General features: G+C 43.7%; 1 protein-coding gene across 1 annotated transcript in view; it reads left to right on the top strand.

Annotated features, from left to right (window-relative positions):
* Nucleotides 1-20,800, top strand: part of DENND4A (DENN domain containing 4A) — a 2,763,357-nt gene that overhangs the window by 1,656,550 nt on the left and 1,086,007 nt on the right. The window lies entirely within an intron of this gene.

Raw genomic sequence — 20,800 nt, 5'->3', positions numbered from 1 at the left:
TGATGGCAGGTGTGTACCCAAGAAGACTGAATGCTGTAATTAAATCAAAAGGTGGTTCAGCAAAGTAGTAGTTTAAGGGTGTGCACACTTATGCAACCAGCGTATTGTACATTTTTTTATTTTTTATATTTTTTTCCCCCTAACAGATTTGTTTGGTTTTCAATTGAATTGTACAGGTTATAGGTCACATTAAAGGTGGGAAACGTTTTAAAATGATTTATTCTGGTCTCATTTTATTTTATATCGCGAAAACCTGGCATTTTAACAGGAGTGTGTAAACTTTTTATATTCACTGTATGTCCATATGTATATCCCAGTGCATACAAGCTGAAGTCATATGTCAGAAGTATAACCTCAGGATGATAAAGCTGTGGTTCCTTGGCTGGACATCAGCGGTGACTATCCGTATTTCAGGAATACTGCAACAGTGATCAGTAAGTCATCTACTGTTACGGTAAGTACTTACACAACTGTACTTTCTTATTTTAGTACTTCTAGCGAATGTCATACTTAAATGTTTCCATGTTCCAGATTTCATATGTATTTCTGTTGTGTGTTAAAATGTTACAGTTAAATGAAAAATAATTTTAAAATGATTCAGCTCCATTGACTTGAAGGGATAAAGGTCTGACCATGTCTCAGGTTACTTGAGTTTGATTTGCAACATGGACGTTTGTTGGAGATGGCATGGGGATGATATGTGTGTCCATCCTGGGAGGGACAGGTAGGTGGAACAGTACCATCAAATGACACATTCACTCAGAGGAGGGGGTGGTATTGAGAGAGGACATGAAGCTGGCATTCAACCAACAACCCCACTTTGACAGTTTATTGGGGTACATGAGCGCATACACTTGTATCTGGTGTGGTGTCACCATAGTGATGTGGGTCATTTGTCTTTCCATTCAGTGTGAAGTGTTAGGGCCATACAGTATGCCCTCTTTGCCTCAAAACTAATGATGGTCCCTCTGAACTGCTCTCACCTCAGCACTACTGAGGATACCACAAGTAAAGGAGAAGCAAATGGGCAGAGTCCAGTTGGGGAAGATCTGGTGGTTATCAGGCACGGGGGGGGGGTGTCTTGAAAAATAAAATTCCATGCCGTTGTGTGTGCCTTGAATGAACAGCATATACTTTCCTGTTTACTCATTAGCAAGTCATGTGAAATGATGACATCATTTGGTCAGTCTATTTCTTGTTGAAGTTTGCAACTGTTATGAAAGTGCAGCTTTTCTTTATTGTGTTGTGATCCTTGTAATTCTCCTGAAAAATCATTGTGCTGGCCTTCTGTACTTAATCCAAAAAGCAGTTATAAAACTTTACTTAACTGATTATGCATATGATGTTTACTTTATGAAAGTTACTGCCGTTGGGGTTTTGGACTACTACATATGGTGGCATTTGAAGGGGTTGTTGAAAAATAAAATGTTAATCCCAGTGGAATGCCTTAGTATTTTAATGCCCCATATGCAACAGCACTGCTATGAGAAGAAAAAAGCTTCCCTAGGGATGGTCACAGCATTCTGGCTATTCATATTTTCCCTTCCCCTTGTTCTAGGAATGACAAGATGGCTTTCCTTTGGCAGCTAAGGACATGCTGACAACTACAGAGAACTTTTGTTGTTCCATGGTGGTTGAAGGGACTACACCTCAGGGATGTGGGGGAAAAAGTTGAGAGTTTCAAAGAACCAGCTTGGCCACAGGGGGGCCACCCACCTGTAACTGAGGCAAACTACTAGCCTGCTGTGGTGGCAAAGGCTACGTAACAATATTTTTCTTTTTGTGGCTGGAAGAAGCTGCCAAGGAACTAGTATGTTGTTCCGTGGTCAAGCCAAAAAAAGGTGCATGATTTCCAGGGACGCTTAGCAACAGTAGTTGGTAAAACAGGTAAGGTAACTTTTCTTGTAGGAAAAAAGAAATCACAGTAAAAAGCAAACACTCACCCCAGCCCCAAAAAGTAACATTAACAACAGCATTTTCTTCATGAAGTACTAGTTTTAAACATCTTTTAATAACTTTTTACCACAAAAATAAAGTGAAGTTCCAGTAAATAAAAACAGTTTTTTTTTCAATTAAAAGTTAATATTTTACAGAAAAAAGTACGTTTTCTGTTATAAAAAGGTAAGTGGAAGTTTGAACTTACCTGCCCAGCAATAGAAAAAAGTCTGAAGAGTTTGGTGCTCAAACCTGATTTTTAGTCAGCTCAGCTTACGATGACTCATGTTGTAGACATGTGGAAGGTGCCCTGGAGCTTCGGAAGCTGGTCAGCTTTTATATCGTTTTACAGGATGTAACCCATATAACTTAGGCTACTGCAGTAGTGATCATTCAACAGTCTACTATAATGGTAAGTTTACTTACAGAAATGTCATTTGATCTGTGAGAGGATCCTTCTCAATGTGTCATATGCCCTTTCAAAATTCTTCTGTGTTTGCATGGTTCTTCCATCCAGTGGCTGCTGTTGGGAGTTCCTTGTAAGTTGGGCAAGTATGTGTTTGTGTATTCTTGTAACAGTATAGGTGTCAAATCTTTTTTCCCTGATTTTCAGGAAGTGTACGTTTTAAGTTACTGAGGAAAACTTGGTATGTAAGGAGTCAGTCAGGCATGCCGTCTCGGATTGTGTAGTGGGAAAGGATAATGCATCCAGAATATAGGAACTTCAACCAAAAATGGTTGAATTGGTATAGACCCACCAAGAAGAGTCCCCTCATGTATCAGTTGTTAAAGTAAGATGCTTAGTGTTGCTTCACAGAGGGAACTTCTGTCTGTGTAGACTAACGAAAAAACAAAAGGACTGACCAGAATGGTTCAAAGGTGAAATTAAAACTTTAATGAATTGGTAAGCGCTTTCACACCTACTGGCTCTTCTTCAGACCATAAAAACACAATAAATTACAAACCTATTTATATAAAACATCTAATAGCTCAACAGCGTCTAATAAATCAATGAAACATGTCACGTGACTACAATGCCTGTTTCAAAGGTACATCATCATTTAAACCAGATTTTTTATTAGCTTGCGTGGTGATCCATCTCATTTCAGCATGTTCTGTTCTAGTAATAAAATCTCCCCCTCTCAAATCCTTAACCATAAGCTGTCATAGTGAAAATCGGAAGGAATGTAAACTCCCATATTTATGAACGTGCTTCGCTAATGCATTAGACGTCTTATTTCTGTGTATATTATACACGTGCTCTAAGATTGTTCCTTTAATGATTGATTCTTTTATCTATGTAAAAACATGAACAAACAATGCTGAAAGCCAAGTAAACTAAATATGTACTATTACAGTCTTACAAGTAAGTTCGGTGTATAACAAACCCCAGTATCTGGATGAACAAAGTGCTGAATAAAATAATATATTTACATGCAGTGCAAAAATTACAAGGGTAAGTGCATGTGCGTTCAGAAGCTACTGTGGTGATCTTACTTCGTTTATAATAGAGTTGTCGCTTTAACAATTTTTTTTCTTAAAGCAAACTTTCTGTTGAACACCTATGGTTCCCTCTAAGGTATCATCGAACAATAACTTGGCCAATTTTTATTGATCACAGACCAAATGAAGGCCACTAGAATAAGTAAGAAGAATCCTAGTAACACTAGACTATATATTAAATACATGAACAGATGCATTATCCAGGTTTTTATTTAAAGAGAAATAAGGTTTAGCCTTACCATCTCTAGCATGATGCACCTCATTCTTAGTCTTACTAATATCATTCGCAGAATAATCTCTGCTAACAGAATCATTGCATGAGCCGTGAAATGCCTGTTGCAGATGATCATCTTTATTATTAAATCTAGATATCTGCATAAATTGTCATTGCATCACATTTGTGTGGACATAACTGGAGTGCATACTAGAGCGATGTAATAGAGTGATGTTCATCGTGTTTCACTGTTGCAGTCATTTCACTTGGGTTATCCTGCTGGCAGGCTACCCGCAGTCGGCCTGAATTCCAAAGTCCTGGTCCGGTGTCAGTTGCTGTCGCCTCTTCCCTGAAGTCAGTGCGCCAGGGGTATAAAAGATGCAGCCGACGCCATTTTCTTCAGTCTTTCTTGCTGCGCGGTGCCCGAAGGAAAAGCAGTTCGCAAGTGTCGGTCGGCCGACTCCTGAGATTTTCAAAACCAAATTTTAGATCCAAAGTCTTCATTAAAGCTAAGTACCCCGTTGGGGAAACTTTTTTCTTGCTCCAGACCGATGTCAGAAAAAGTTAACAATTGTATTTCTTGTGGGAAGCAAATACCTCATAAGGATTTTCATTCTTACTGTATTCCTTGCCTAGGCCCTGACCACGACATTGCTAGCTGTCGGTTTTGTGCTAGATTTAACCAACGCACTATTAAGCGTCGGTACGATTTTGCCTTTCATTACTTTGGCCGAAGATTTAATTATATAATGCTGTCGGAACAGCCGATGACTGGAGTTTATAAAAAGTGCAAGGAAAAGGACAGGCATCTGAGGTCCAAAACCGACGACGAGGCCTCCGCTAGGCCAGTCACTGGTTCGCCGGTTCTCAGTGAGGCGCTTTCGCAGCCCCTGACGCCCACTGTCTCAGAGACACAGGCCGCTTCCGACTCCCACGTGGAGCCGACTAGGCCTCTGGATACTCAAGGTATTGGACACTTGGAAACTATTCCCTCAGATGGGTCCGGAGCCGCTGAGCAGGCATCGGCTACTGAGGGTGTTTTCAGACCTACACAGTTATATGTTAAGCCAACCTCAGCTTCAAAGGCAAAGACTAAAGCAGCTTTAAAAACAAAGAAACAAGTACAGCATTCTCCTGCACAGACTTCCATGCCTAAAAAACAGATGCTTAAAATGGCCGAAGACCTAATTACTTTGATCAGGGGTTCCCATCCCCCTCCTGATAAGAGGCCTAGGCAAGAGACAAAATATGAATCTTCAGATCAGGTTTCCATTTCCTCTGACTCCTCTTCTGAACAGGGATACTCCCTTCCTCCCTATGAGGATTCTGATGCTGAAGAGTCTATTCCTTCAGCCTCTCCTCCTGAGGATTATTCTTTTGGGGAAACCCTTCAAACCATGAGGGAGCACTTTCACTGGGAGAGCCAAGATTACATAGAATCTAAGTAAGAAAAGGCTGAGAGACTTTCTTTTACTACCTCATCACAGACCTTTTGCTATTCCACCTGTTCTAGACATAGTAGATGATGTATTTTCAGAGTCCAGCCTGTCTCCTGACTCTTTACCCCCTGCACCGGTTAAGCCAGACAGATACTACAGGGTTCCAGATTCCCACAAATTTCTATATAGAAACCCTGCTGCTGACCCAGAAACTATATCTCAGGATCCCAAAGGGGTTAAGGCTTCCACTGCGAAAAACCCTGTCCCCTCTGATAGGGATTCTAGGGCACTGGACAGATGGGAGAAAAAAGTTTGCACTTTTGCTACCTTGCCTGTAAGAGCTTTAAATTGTCAGTTTCATATGCTTAAATGTCAGTAATATTTAATGTCACTGTTAAAACAGAAAATGCTGACAAATTCTGAATGTCCAGATAACAAGGAAATGCAGGATTTATTGCATGCAGCTGAACAAGTGGGAAAGCATACTTTGCAATGTGGTTTTGATTCACTGGAGGCCTCTTGTAGGGCCGCTGTTACGGGTACTGTCATCAGAAGGCATGCTTGGTTAAAGGAACAAAATCTGCCTGATCATGTTAAAGCAAAATTATTGGATGCTCCATTACAGCATGCTACTTTGTTTGGTGTTAAGGCAGAAGAGGTGTTGAAGAAAATGGAGGATAAAGCGAAATCTATGCAGACAGTTAAAGATTTCTTACAGGTACAACCACCCAGATTTAGCAGGAACTGGCCTTCAAAGTTTTGGTCCTTTCCAGTGTCAGACAGGCCACAAAGAGGCAGATACAGACGCCCTAGAGACAGATCCCAGCCCCAAGGCTCATACAGGCCTAAACAATGGGGTGCTTCTACCTCCAAAAGCGGAGAAGACAAATCACAGCCATTTAGAAAACAGTCCCAATGACTTTCCTCTGCCAATACCAAGCACTTATCTTTTGGCAGCCCCCTTAGGGGGAAAACTAGCACTTTTTTCACAAAATTGGCATTTAATCACCCAGGACAAATGTGTCTTGAATATAGTGTCCCAGGGCTACAGGTTCCACTTTCACACCCTGCCAAAGGCAAAAGGTATGCCAGACCTGCCACAAAATCAATGGGCAGAGGCCCAAAAGCAAGTTACATCCCTCATGGACATGAGGGCCATTCAGCAAGTACCACAGCAAGAGCAGGGACAAGGATTTTACTCAAAACTATTCCTGGTACCCAGAAAGGACAAAGCCTGGAGACCATTACTGGACCTGTCTATTCTAAACACTTTTCTGGACTTTCCAAAATTCAAAATGTTGACTCTGCAGCAGCTTCTGCCCATGCTGGGCAAGAAGGCTTGGCTTGTAACTTTGGACCTAAAAGAGGCATACCTGCATGTCCCAATCAGACAATCTTGCAGACGATACCTCAGATTCATAGCTGGATCAATGCACTATCAATTCTCTGCACTGCCCTTTGGCTTATCTACTGCACGCAGGGTCTTCACAAAATGCCTGGCACCAGTAATTGCTTTCTGCAGACAAAGGGGAATTCAAATATACCCTTACTTGGACGATTGCCTTATTCAAGCAGAGAACAAAGACATTCTACTGAGGCATCTGGCGTTTGTAAAAAGATTACTAATTTGACTAGGGTACACAGTAAACGAAAAGAAATCAAAACTAGTACCCTCTCAAGAGATAATATTCCTGGGTGCAAGCTTAAATACAACTGCCCAGATGGCTTATCTCACGCCAGACAAACAAAGGCAACTGACTTCTTACTTTGAAATGTTGGCAACAAAGACCCAGTTATCTGCAAGAAAAATTCTGCAGGCTTTGGGCTTCATGGCATCCTGCATTCTACTAATTCCATATGCAAGACTGCATATGAGGAAACTACAATGGTACCTAAAAAGTGTTTGGACTCAACATTGCCACAGCCTGGAAACATTAATTACCCTAATTCCCTGCCTGCAACAGGAGTTTCGATAGTGGGCACAGGCCTGTCACCACAACAAGGGACAGCCATTCATTCTACCCACGGCCAGGCAGACACTAACAACAGATGCATCAGATTATGCCTGGGGGGCCCACATGGCAGGAAAATGTATTCAGGGAGCATGGCCAGCAAGCCAAATGCATCGTCATATCAATCAAAAAGAGATGCTAGCTGTTCAGAATGCCCTGACAGCCTTCAAGGATCTACTTCATCCAGGAGAACTGCTGGTAAAGACGGACAATACTACAGTCATGTGGTACATAAACAAGCAGGGAGGTACACATTCCTACCCCCTCTGCAGACAAGCCATGACTTTGTGGAACACAGCATTGACTTATCCAGTACACCTGCAAGCACAATTCCTGCCAGGAAGGGCAAATACTCTGGCAGACGAACTAAGCAGAAATCTCAAGGATCCTCACGAGTGGAAACTAGAGCCACAAATCTTCAGCATGTTAACAAGGAAATGGGGATGCCCAGACATAGATCTGTTTGCCTCCCCGCACAGCTGCCAACTACAGAGATTCTGCACAAGGACTTATCACAAACAAGCATGGAAAGTGGATGCCCTGTCATTAAGCTGGACAACCCTTACAGTATATGCCTTTCCTCCACTGCCTCTCCTCCTCAAGGTACTCCTAAAGGTCAGACAAGAGAAGCCAAAAATGATACTGATTGCCCCAGACTGGCCACGCCAGCACTGGTACCCAATCCTAAAAAGCTTGTCTCAAGACCCAGCCTGGACATTACCCCAAATTCCTCATTTGCTGACCCAACAAAACAATCAGATCCTGCACAGCCAACTCAGAACCCTAAATCTGGCTGCATGGCTGATAATGTAATCATTCAGAACACACCTCTCTCTAAAGCAGTTATGGATGCTATTTTGGAGGCCAGGAGGCCCAGCACTAGAAAATCTTATACAGAAAAATGGAAGAGATTCTGTGCTTGGAACCAGGCACAATGAATGGACAGGCTTTTACCAAATATTCTTCAGATTTTACAATACCTAACTGAGATGCTGGACAAAGGCCTATCCTTCTCAACAATTAAGATCCATGCCTCTGCCATTTCAGCTGTTTACAGTATGGATCCACCTATTTTTTCACATTTTCACATCCACTGCTAAGGCAGTACATCAGAGGGGCCAAAAACATAAGACCTCCAAGGAGAGCTCCAACACCTGCATGGGACCTCAGTTTTGTCTTGGAAAAGCTCACACTGCCTCCTTTTGAGCCAGCCAATACAGCTGAGATAAAATACTGAGCCTGTCTGCCAGGATATTGGCGATGTCTGTGGGTTCAGTGTATTTTTTGTCGTTTAGAATCAGCTCAGAACAAGTCTGGGAGTTGCATCCCAGGTTCCTAACATAACTGAAAAAAGCCTTATGATGGTCTTTGGTGTCCTGTGCAATTTTTCTCTCGAAGCTGGCCTTGGAGGATTTTATGAGGGATCGTAATTTTTTGCTAGTACTGATCAGAGATACCTTCCCTATTAGGGATTTTGCTCTATCATGTAGTAGCTTCCTCCTTCTGTTGTACAGTTTATTTATGGCAGGGGTCCACCAGACTGGACGCCTGCCTTTGGATGATTGGGTCTTGGTTTTGTTTGGGATAGCATGATCCATGCATTCCTGGAGATGTCCGTAGAATGCGTTTATATAGGATTCTGCAGTTTGGGTCGTAGTTTCCACTGGCCCTGGGGCCTTGAAGGATTCTACTTCGGTTTTGAGAAGTGAGAAGTTCGCTTTTGAGAAGTTTTAAACTGTGGTTTTCTGGGCTGGGGGTGAGGTCGGGATGTGGACATATTCCTGGGTGCAAGCTTAAATACAACTGCCCAGATGGCTTATCTCACGCCAGACAAACAAAGGCATCTGACTTCTTACTTCAAAGATATGGCAACAAAGACCCAGTTATCTGCAAGAAAAATTATGCAGGCTCTGGGCTACATGTCATCCTGCATTCTACTAATTCCATGTGCAAGACTACATATGAGGAAACTACAATGGTATCTAAAAAGTGTTTGGACTCAACGTTGCCACAGCCTGGAAACAGTAATTACTCTTATTCCCTGCCTGCAACAGGAGTTTCTGTGGTGGGCACAGGCCTGTCATCACAACAAGGGACAGCCATTCACCTTACCCACTGCCAGGCAGGCACTAACAACAGATGCATCAGATTATGCCTGGGGGGCACACATGGCAGGAAAATGTATTCAGGGCACATGGCCCACAAAACAAATGCATCTTCATATCAATCAAAAAGAGATTTTAGCTGTACAAAATGCCATGGCAGCCTTCAAGGACCTACCTCATCCAGGACAACTACTGATAAAGACGGACAATACTACAGTCATGTGGTACATAAACAAGCAAGGGGGCACACATTCCTACCCCCTCTGCATGCAAGCCATGACTTTGTGGAACACAGCATTGACTTACCAAGTACATCTGCTAGCACAATTCCTGCCAGGAAAGACAAATACTTTGGCAGACGAATTAAGCAGAAACTTCATGGATCCTCACGAGTGGAGACTGGATCCACAAATCTTCAACATGATAACAGGAAATGGGGATGCCCAGACATAGATCTATTTGCCTCCCCTCACAACTGCCAGCTACAGAGATTCTGCTCTTGGACTTATCACAAGCAAGCATGGAAAGTGGACGCCCTTTCATTCATCTGGAAAGCCCTTACAGTATATGCCTTCCCTCCTCTGCCTCTCCTCTCCAAGGTACTCCTAAAGATCAGACAAGAGAAGCCAAAAATGATACTGATTGCCCCAGACTGGCCACGCCATCACTGGTACCCAATCCTAAAGAGCTTTTCTCAAGGCCCAGCCTGGACATTGCCTTTAATACCTCATTTGCTGACCCAACAGAACAATCAGATCTTGTACAGCCAACTAAAAACCCTAAGTCTGGCTGCATGGTGGATAATGTAATCATGCAGAACACACCTCTCTCTAAAGCAGTTATGGATGTTATTTTGGAGGCCAGGAGGCCCAGCACCAGAAAATCTTATGCAGAAAAATGGAAGAGATTCTGTGCTTGGAACCAAGCACAGGGAATTGACTCGCTTGAGCCTAATATTCCTCAGATTTTGCAATACCTAACTGAGATGTTGGACAAAGGCTTATCCTTCTCATCAATCAAGATCCATGCCTCTGCCATTTCAGCTCATTACAATACAGACCCACCAATTTTTTCTCATCCACTGCTAAGATAGTTTCTCAGAGGGGCCAGGAACATAAGACCTCCAAGGAGAGCTCCAATACCTACATGGGACCTCAATTTTGTCTTGGAAAAACTCACACTGCCTCCTTTTGAACCAGCCAATACAGCAGAGATAAAATACTTGTCATGGAAAACCGCTCTTCTCCTAGCAATAACTTCAGCAAGAAGAGTCTCAGAGTTACAGGCACTAATGGCTGTGGCACGTTTTATTTTTTTTCCATCAGGACAGGGATTCTCTAAGGACAAACCCGACATTTATGCCTAAGGTAGTGTCCAATGTGGCTATTAACCAAACCATACATTTGCCTACCTTTTATCCAAACCCGCAGAATAAAGGGGAGAGACTTCTGCATACTTTGGACATACACAGACAGCTATGCTTTTACTTGGTCAAGACTAAAGCCTTAAGAAAAACTGAGCAACTTTTAGTGGCATATGCTGCAGGTTCCCAAGGAAAAGACATTTCAAAGCAGACTATTTCAAAATGGATAGGCCACTGCATTCGTTTCTGCTATTCTCAACATGTCAAATCATTGCCCAAGGGCATTAGGCCACATTCTACCAGAGCAGCAGCCACTTCAGCAGCCTTCCTCAGAGGAGTACCAACCAAGGATATTTTGGAGGCTGCAACTTGGACTTCAGTGCACACCTTTACAAAGCACTACCATTTACCTCTCTACTCTAAATCCAGAGCAGGCTTTGCCACTGCAGTTCTGCAGGGCCTCATAGCCACTCCAAACTCTATTTAGACCCAGCCACCCAACCTCAGCTTTGGGATTCAACCAAGTGTAATGGCTGCAACAGTGAAACACAATGAACATAGTACAGTTGTGTACCTACCATAAATGTAGATGTTCGAGTGTATTCACTGTTGTAGTCCAGGTTACCCTCCCACCATCCCCCTTTTTTCTTTGCAGGGACTTATCTGTACCTCTTTATTCTATACAACTTATGTGGTGTATTTGCTTGTAGATGAAGGTTACATGCATGCTTTTTTATGATCATAATTTTTACAGCCTACCCTTTTGGGGGCACCTGACATCTGGGGCAAGAAAAACTGAAGAATATGGTGTCGGCTGCATCTTTTATACCCCTGGCGCACTGATGTCAGGGAAGAGGCGACAGCAACTGACGCCGGACCAGGACTTTGGAATTCAGACCGACTGCGGGTAGCCTGCCAGCAGGATAACCCTGCCAACTGCGGGTAGCCTGTCAGCAGGATAACCCCCAACTGTAATGACTGCAACAGTGAATACACTCGAACATCTACATTTATGGTAGGTACACAACTGTACTTTATTGTAGGCGCCTTTTGTGCTTAGGTAGGCTGTGTCTCTTGTTAGATAGTTACAGATCATAACTTTTTGCAGATTTTCCGCTTGCTAATATATTTAGTGTTGACAAGCAGAATGAGGTTCTGTGTATTGTGTGTAGTAATCTCTACATTTGAGACTTTATTCCTGTTGGTGTATGCGGCTCTTTCAAACTTGTTCTGTCCCCCCTAGGTCTGTTTTAGTTAGAAGACCTAGTTTCCCTTCTTTCTTCCTGCCCGGGCTAGGCCCGTTTAAGTTAGAGGACCTAGTCCTCGTGGTGTCTATTTACCGTTTCTGTAGGGCTAGGCCCGTTTAAGTTAGAGGACCTAGTCCTCCCTTTCTTCTTCGGTGTGTGTGTGTGTGTGTGTGTGTGTGTGTGTGTGTGTGTGTGTGTGTGTGTGTGTGTGTGTGTGAGTGTGAGCGAGCTCATCTTCTGTGAGAATGTCTAAGGAAAGCAAGGGCCATAAGCCATCTGGCTTCAAAAAATGCATAAAATGCTCACAGAAGATGTCTGTAATGGATGGCCACAGTAACTGCGTTTACTGTCTTGGGGCCATCCACTTACAGGAAACTTGCATATTTTGCCATTCTTTTAGTGCTAGGGGTGTTGCAAGAAAGGAAAAATAATCTTATTCTAAAAGGTCTCCTTAAACCATACTTCGAGGAAGATCTGGCTAGCTGTTCCTCCTCTGCTAGATCTCAGGGATCCAAAAAGGAAATGTCTAAGTCCTCTAAAAGGCCCTCCCCGGCACCGGCTGGTGTCTCAGACTCTTCTCTTAAAATTAGTAAACCTGACAGATTTACTGTCTCTTCAGCTCCACAGAGTTCAGAGCCGATTGAGAGTTGTACTACTGTGATTACAGGGTCGGCGCCAGGTAGCTCGAAGCTGACCACAGAGTATTCAACGGAGCCGGTCTGTGGATCCTTTACCGGTCTCCCTTACATTGAAGTCACCAATACTGCAGAGATCCCGTTCTCCTACTCTGTACTCCAGGTCTTCTAGGAGTTTATCGGAAGAAGATGTGGCGAGGGTAGTGCTGAGAATTTTGAAGTCGTCTGCCTTACCGAAATTGCTGTTGGGTCCGACCCAGTCGGTTCTGGAGCCACTTGAGCCCATTATGCCCCCTTCGGTGATTCCTCCTTCGAGCCATGCTGGCCTTTCAGAGCCGGAGTGTGCGGTACCGCTGGTGGAACTGTTGGTTCCAGCTCCCCCTGTGGTTGTTTCGGAGCCAAGTCCCACTCCGACAGTCTCAATGTCATCTGTGGTGTCTAGGTGCCGAAGCTCCCCAATTGGCCCCGACAGGGACGCCTGGAACCAAACCTCTTAGGTTCCTAGCCTCCCTCTCGGCGCGTCAGCTAGAGTGAGTTTGGATCCCACGTCTATCTCGGAGCCGATGGCTCTGGAACCGATGGCATCCTCGGCCTCTTCGGAGCAGATGAGGTCTTCGGAGCCAGAGAGGTCGGCATTCGAGATGATGATGAGTGTGCTGTCCCGATCTTCAGCTCCTACCTGGGGTACTGACACTCTCCCCCCAGGGCACCTACTTCTGTCTCCACTCCCACTCCCTCCCTGGACAGCAGAGACCCGCAGCCTCAAGAGCCACCGGCTGGTGGCCCACACTCTTCCGAGACCTCCCCGGAATATCCTTCTGAGGAGCCCCCACGGAAGAGAACATGTAAGAGGAAGCATGTAGACTCCCAGGATGAGTCTTTGACCTCCGACACTGATCCAGAGGAGTCAGAAGGGTCCCCCAAGTCGTCCTCTGATGATGTCTCCTTCGTAGACATCCTGGAAATCCTTAAGCAACGTATTTTAGAGCATATGTATGATATACGCAGAACTAAGACTTCTAATGCATTAGTGAAGCACATTAATTCATATGGGAGTTCACATTCCTTTCAGTTTTTACTATTACAGGATTTGAAAGGGGGAGATTTTATTAATTGAACAGAATATGCTGAAATGAGATGGATTATCACCATGCAAGCTAATAAATCCAGTTTAAATGATGTTGATGTACCTTTAAAACCAGCATTGAAGCCAAGTGACTTGTTTTATTGATTTATTAGATGTAGTTGAGCTATTAGATGTTTTAAATGTAATTTATTATGTTTTTATGGTCTGATGAAGTACCAGTAGGCATGAAAATACTTACCAATTTATTAAAGCTTTTTTATTTCACCTTCGCACCATGTCAGTCAGTCCTTTTGTTTTTTGTTAGTTTATTAGTTTTGTTTGGACTTGCCTATATCCATGCAACTGCTTTCTATTCTAACTTTTATGTAGAACTGCCTAACTGTGAAAACATGAATTCTGTATTATAGAGCTAAATCGTTGCTTAGATATCTGTTGTCTTAGTGTTCTGCAAATATACAGAGATCAGTATATATTTTTTGGGTTTTGTAATTTGCACTCTGATTCCTCACATCTCTGTTGAAACTTTCTTCCCCACCCCCTCATTGTGGTTTCTATTGCTTGTGTGTTGTTAACTCAAGTTTCCCTTAATTTGAACTGTTAATAGCAGCAGTCTGCATTTAAAGTGGAACAGCCTTACAAGACTTTCTACAAATATATAGAGCTGAGTATATTTTTCTGTATTATTCTGTATTATAGAGCTAAATTGTTGCTTAGATATCTGTTGTCTTAGTGTTCTGCAAATATACAGAGATCAGTATATATGTTTTGGGTTTTATAATTTGCACTCTGATTCCTCACATCTCTGTTGAAACCCCACCCCCCACCCCCTTCCCTGTTCTGGTAGTAGTTTAAATTTGGTGGCTTTTGCAGTGCCCGCCCCACTGTAGATTTGATCTAGGACACTCCCCCAGTCCCATCTCTTTACCACATTCTACCTAATAAACCCTTTCTGCACTTGCTTTTAGTCCTTTTTAATTTAATTACATGTTTTCAAACTGTGTGTGGACTAATATTGCTACATACTCAAGTGTGCCAGCTTGCACTGCATGTGAATTGTTTTTACTACTGTTTTTGCTATTTTTCTGAAAAAAAAAAATTGTAAGCCTGTTTCCTACTTTTCCTGTAATTAGTGTTCCAGATACAGATTTGCTGTATCCAGGACTATTTGTAAGCTTCTGAGCCCCCAAGCCTTTCTGTGTTGGAGGGAAGCCTTCTAGCTTATCAGTGGGAGTGGTAAGCACTAGGTAACTTGTCTACCACATAAGGAGTGGTTCTGGCCCAGAATTTGTAGTTATTGGCCGTTTGGGCGGTCTTCCATCTCTCTCAACTTTCTGATTTGAAGGTCTGCATTTGCACTTGTTTCTGTCCTGTAACTCCTGGGCCCATCTCATTTGCTCACTCACTGTATTTGTGTTTCTTCCTACTTTATTTTGCTTTTGCGTTATCTTAAAAGTACTCAGTTGTATTTATTACTGCTTGGTGTAACTCATTCTAAGCCTTTTAGTTTAAGCACTTCGGCTTCAGACCAGTTGTTTTACATTAGGAAGGTTTGTGGTCTGCACTGTGGTGGCAGGACAGGTAGCTTACATCCTTCTAAGTTGGGAACTGCTGATTGAGGGCACAGTGTCTGTTATTCTAAAAGTGTATTAATTCTGTTTTAAGCACTTGGGCTTCAGGCCAGTTATTTTACATTAAAAGGGTTCATGGTCTGCACTCTTGTGGGGGGAGAGGCTGGAATCTGCCCTTCTAGCTGGGAATTTCTGGTTAAAGGCTTATAGTGCCTGCATATCTAAACTACTTCTTACTGAAATTGGTACACCTTGTTTGCTGTAGCATAGACCAGATCCAGGCCTGCTGAATCTAGCTTTGTTTGTATAACCTGAGCACTAATCCAGGCATTCTTTAAAGTATTCAATTGTATTTATTGCTGCTTGGTAGTATCATTCTAAGTCTTTCGGATTAAGCACTTGGGCTTCAGACCAGTTGTTTTACATTAGGAAGGTTTGCGGCCTGCACTGTGGTGGCAGGACAGGTAGCTTACATCCTTCTAAGTTGGGAACTGCTGATTGAGGGCTCAGTGTCTGTTATTCTAAAAGTGTATTAATTCTGGTTTAAGCACTTGGGCTTCACACCAGTTGTTTTACATTAAGAAGGTTTGTGGTCTGCACTGTAGTGGCAGAACAGGTTGCTTACAATCTTCTAAGTTGGGAACTGCTGATTGAGGGCTCAGTGTCTGTTATTCTAAAAGTGTATTAATTCTGGTTTAAGCACTTGGACTTCAGGCCAGTTATTTTACAATAAAAAGGTTAGTGGTCTGCACTCTTGTGGGAGGAGAGGCTGGACTCTGCCCTTCTGAGCTGGGAATTTCTGGTTAAAGGCTTATAGTGCCTGCATATTTGAACTGCTTCTTACTGAAATTGGTACACCTTGTTTGCTGTAGCATAGACTAGATCCAGGCCTGCTGAATCTAGCTTTGTTTGTATAACTTGAGCACTAATCCAGGCATTCTTTAAAGTATTCAATTGTATTTATTACTGCTTGGTAGTAACTTGATTAAAGTGTAGCTATCATTCTAAGTCTTTAGGATTAAGCACTTGGGCTTCAGACCAGTTGTTTTACATTAGGAAGGTTTGTGGCCTGCACTGTGGTGGCAGGACAGGTAGCTTACATCCTTCTAAGTTGTGAACTGCTGATTGAGGGCTCAGTGTCTGTTATTCTAAAAGTGTATTAGTTCTGGTTTAAGCACTTGGGGTTCAGGCCAGTTATTTTACATTAAGAAGGTTTGTGGTCTGCACTCTTGTGGGAGGAGAGACTGGACTCTGCCCTTCTGAGCTGGGAATTTCTGGTTAAAGGCTTATAGTGCCTGCATATTTGAACTGTTTCTTACTGAAATTGGCACACCTTGTTTGCTGTAGCATAGACTAGATCCAGGCCTGCTGAATCTAGCTTTATTTGTATGCTGCTTGTTTGTTTGCTTGTTATTTCCCTGAAGCGCTAATTCCACCTAAACGCGGCTTTTCAGTGCTTCTGTGGATCCCTAGTGATATCTGCATTGCTTACTGTACTTATTTCCTTGTTCCACTTGAAAGAAAGTTACTGTCTGTCGTTTTTGCATTTAAGTTACCTGAAACACATTGCATTTAAGTTACCTGGCACTTGCTCACTAAAGCAATTATATAAGTCAGCACTAAAATATTAAAACCACTGCACCCTCACAAACTCCCCTTGAGTACTTCGTTCCCCATTGGCCCTTTTTTTTTCAATTATAAAGGAATTCCCAATACTATTCTAGCATGTCCAAAGGTCAGTTGTCAGTCTCCTCAACGGTCCAGCTGGTGAATCTGGGAATCTTGAGGCAATGTTACAACTGCCTCATGTACACAGACAACCCTCTCCTCCTCCCAACAAATTCCAACACATGTGAGAGATGCAACCATATAGCCATACTGGAGGCTAAGCTCTCTCAACTCAGTACTGGCGAAACCAGTCAGGAGGAGAAGGAAACCACACTCACTACAATTCCAGTCTCACATAGACCTACCACGACAGCAAACCAAACACATAAACACACAAAAACATACTCGTAGGCTCTAAATAAAAATCTGCCTAAGCAGCAGAGACCTCCAAAGCAGACACCCAAACAACCGCTACCCCAAAACAAAACACGTGCAACACATAGCTCACAAAGCCAGTGTGCCGAACAGTCACAGCCCTTGAGGCTAAACAACACACCTGATACACTTGTAATAGGTGACTCTATCGTCAGGCACACTGACGTCCCGCTCACCAGGCTGAACAAGGAGAAGGTCATGGTGAGCTGCCTGTCGGGCGCTATGATCCGCCACATAACACAAGCACTCAGGTCACTCCAAGGCAAGTACAAATATGACTCAGTCATTGTCCATGCTGGTGTGAATGACCTGAGACGTACCTCCCTGGACTACATGAAAAGAGACATAGAGAAGCTCTCTGAGCATGTAGCCCAGGCCGATATGACCCTGACCTTGAGTAGCATCTTACCCTCACCAAGAATGATGCCACAATATGAAGACAAGATGATCAATTTCAACAATTGGCTTAAGTATTGGTGTCATTCAAAGGGGATCCAATGCCTGTCAGCCTGGGATGACATGCTCGACAAACCACGATGCTTCGCTAGGGATGGCTTGCACCTGTTACCCCTGGGCTTTCGGATATTGGCAAAGGCTCTTGCTACCCCCATAGTGCCTTTTTTAGGCAAGGCTCAAAAGACAAACCCACCTCCATAGGTATCACAAGGGATAAGAAACTAAGAGTAATGCCACTCAGTGCCAGAAGTCTAAACCTCAAGATGCACGCACTCAAAACTCTCCTTAGCATGGAGAACATCGATATCTGTGCAGTAACAGAAACCTGGTTCAAGGCTCCCGAGAGCACCCCAGCACTACCAGGTTATACCTCATGCCATGCTTTTCGGCCCCAAAACTTGGACCATACCACAAAAGGAGGGGGAGTATCAATATTCGTCAAAGATACCCACACCTCCAGGTTGGTGGCACAGCACGAAGCATCAGCGACTATCCATGTGCAACTAACAGTGGGTAAAACTGCCTTCCAGTTTATAGCCTGCTACAGACCACCCTCCCAAACCCAGGAACCCCACTCGGCCTTCCTGAGAACACTGGAAAATATGAAGGCCTCTCCAAACACCATTATATTGGGCGAATTCAACTACCCAAACATAGACTGGGAGCATTACTGTAGCTCCAACACCCTAGCCCAAAGGTTCCTAGAATTTATAAACTCAAATGCTATGGAACAACTTGTTACCACTCCCACAAGAGGGGAAAACATACTGGACCTGATCATCACCAACATGGGGACTCTATGCTCCAGACCAGAAGTGTATCCCTCACTGGTAAGATCAGACCATAAACTAATCTCACTGGATATTCACATCCCGACTCCATCCCCTGCCCAGAAAACCACAGTGAAAAACTTCTCTAAAGCAAATTTCACACTCCTCAAAACCGAGGTGGAATCCTTCAAAGCCCCCGGGCCTGTGGAAAATATGGCCCAGACCGCAGAATCCTTTATAAACGCATTCTATGAACACCTTCAGGAATGCATGGGTCATGCAATCCCAAATAAAACCAAGACCCAGTCCTCCAAAGGCAGACGTCTTGTCTGGTGGACCCCAGCCATAAACAAACTATACAATAGAAGGAGGAAGCTACTACATGATAGAGCAAAATCCCAAAAAGGGAAGGCATCTCTGATCAGTATTAGCAAAAAACTACGGGCACTCATAAAATCGTCTAAGGACATCTTCGAGAGAAAAATTGCACAGGACACTAAGGATAATCACAAGGCTTTCTTTAGTTATGTTAGGAACCTGGGTGGGAATTCCCAGATATGCTCAGAATTAGTCCAAAATGACAAAAAATACACCGAACCTACAGACATTGCCAACATCCTAGCTGACAGGTTCAGCGCAAACTTCTCCCCCCCCCCTCCCCACCAAAAGGGCAAATATTTATCCAAGCAGAGTGCTGCCCCCCTGACATCTCAGATGCTCAGGTAAGAGCTGCCCTCTCCAAAGCAAAAAACACAGCATCAATGGGACCAGACGGTGTCTCGGGTTGCGTCCTACATGAACTTAAAGAAGAGCTAAACCCAAACATAAAACTACTGTTCAATCTCAGCCTTACTACAGGATATGTACCCAAAGAGTGGCGTACAGCAACAGTGGTCCCTCTCCACAAAGGTGGTGCCTCAACGGATCCTGGAAACTATTGCCCCATAAGCCTGACTAGCTTGGTCTGCAAAGCTATGGAAAGGATCATCATGGACCTCATAAATAAAGATATTGGGGACCTACAGACACTGAATCCTACCCAGTTCGGCTTTGTTAAGGGCAGATCCTGCCTCTTAAACCTGGTTGATTTCTTTGAAACAGTCACCAAGGCCATTGACGAGGGGAAGGTGGTCCACACAGCCTACCTGGACCTCGCAAAAGCCTTCGATACAATACCCTACTCGGGCATTAGAGATAAGCTCACCAGCTTAAATATAAACCCCTATGTCACTAGATGGGTTGCAAACTGGCTCAAGGACAGAACCCACATGGTTAGAATTGCTGGAGCCATGTCAGACTCCAAACCAGTTACAAGTGGCATCCCACAAGGCTCAGTCCTGGGACCTCTCTTGTTCGGTATATATTTCTCGGAGGTACAGGCCAACACGGAAGGACTGTGGCTGACTAAGTTCGCAGATGACTGCAAACTGGGTGCCATAATCGACTCTCCAGCCAACACAAGCATCCTTCACAAGGGCCTCATAGAAACAGACAACTGGTGCCAGAGCCATGGCCTCAAGCTAAACGCCAAAAAGTGTATAGTCATCCCCTTTGGCAAAAACAAAGTGCCCACAAATTACCACATAGGTGGTAATCCATTAAGTACAGAAGTAATTAGGGACCTGGGGACCCAAGTTGATAGCAATCTCTCATTTGACAACCACATGGCCAAAGTGGTTAGAAAAACATTTTATATAGCCCACCTAATCATGAAGGGATTCACATCTAGATCAAGGGAGGTCATCGTGCCTCTTTACTCATCCCTCATCAGGCCCATAATTGAGTACAATGCCCCTTTCGGGATGTACCTTACCAGACACCTGCAGCAACTGGAAAGACCCCAAAAGTACCTCACCAAGAGGATCATAGGGCTCAAACAGTTGCCATATGCTGCCCGGTTAAAGAAACTCTAGCTCTACTCGGTGGCATACCGCCTGCTCAGAGGCGATCTGTGCCTGACGTATAAAGCCATGTCCAACCCGGAATTAATGGACATGCTGCACCTCAGAAAATCCAATCCCATCGAGCTACGTGCTCGAGAGACTTGAACCTCAGCACTGAAATAAATAGGACATGCTGGAGGGACAGATTCATAACCCAGAGGCTTCCTTCACTCTGGAATAAAATCCCAGTCCAGGTTAGGCAGAGTCCCTCATTGACTCTCTTCAAGAGGAATCTTGATGAGTGGATGGGAGATCGTAGGTTTACCCCGGGTATCACTTCTGTGTCACTTAGACAGAGGCACAATATACTAACCTCGAAAAAGGGCATAGCAAAATTAATTTAAAATGGGTGGCGAAAGACAAACACACACTGGCTAGGCTTATAAATGCCCTAGGGCAGATAGCCTAGTATGAACCTATGAACCTATGGGACAGAGGTAAAAGAATTTATGGAATCAGTAGGCAGAGTCTTTTCTTTGG

The sequence above is a fragment of the Protopterus annectens genome, chromosome 7.part0 (genome assembly GCF_019279795.1).
Source record: "Protopterus annectens isolate FY-2018-M chromosome 7.part0, PAN1.0, whole genome shotgun sequence".
In the NCBI taxonomy this organism is placed as follows: Eukaryota; Metazoa; Chordata; order Ceratodontiformes; family Protopteridae; genus Protopterus; species Protopterus annectens.
This window is presented reverse-complemented; position numbering and strand designations above follow the sequence as displayed.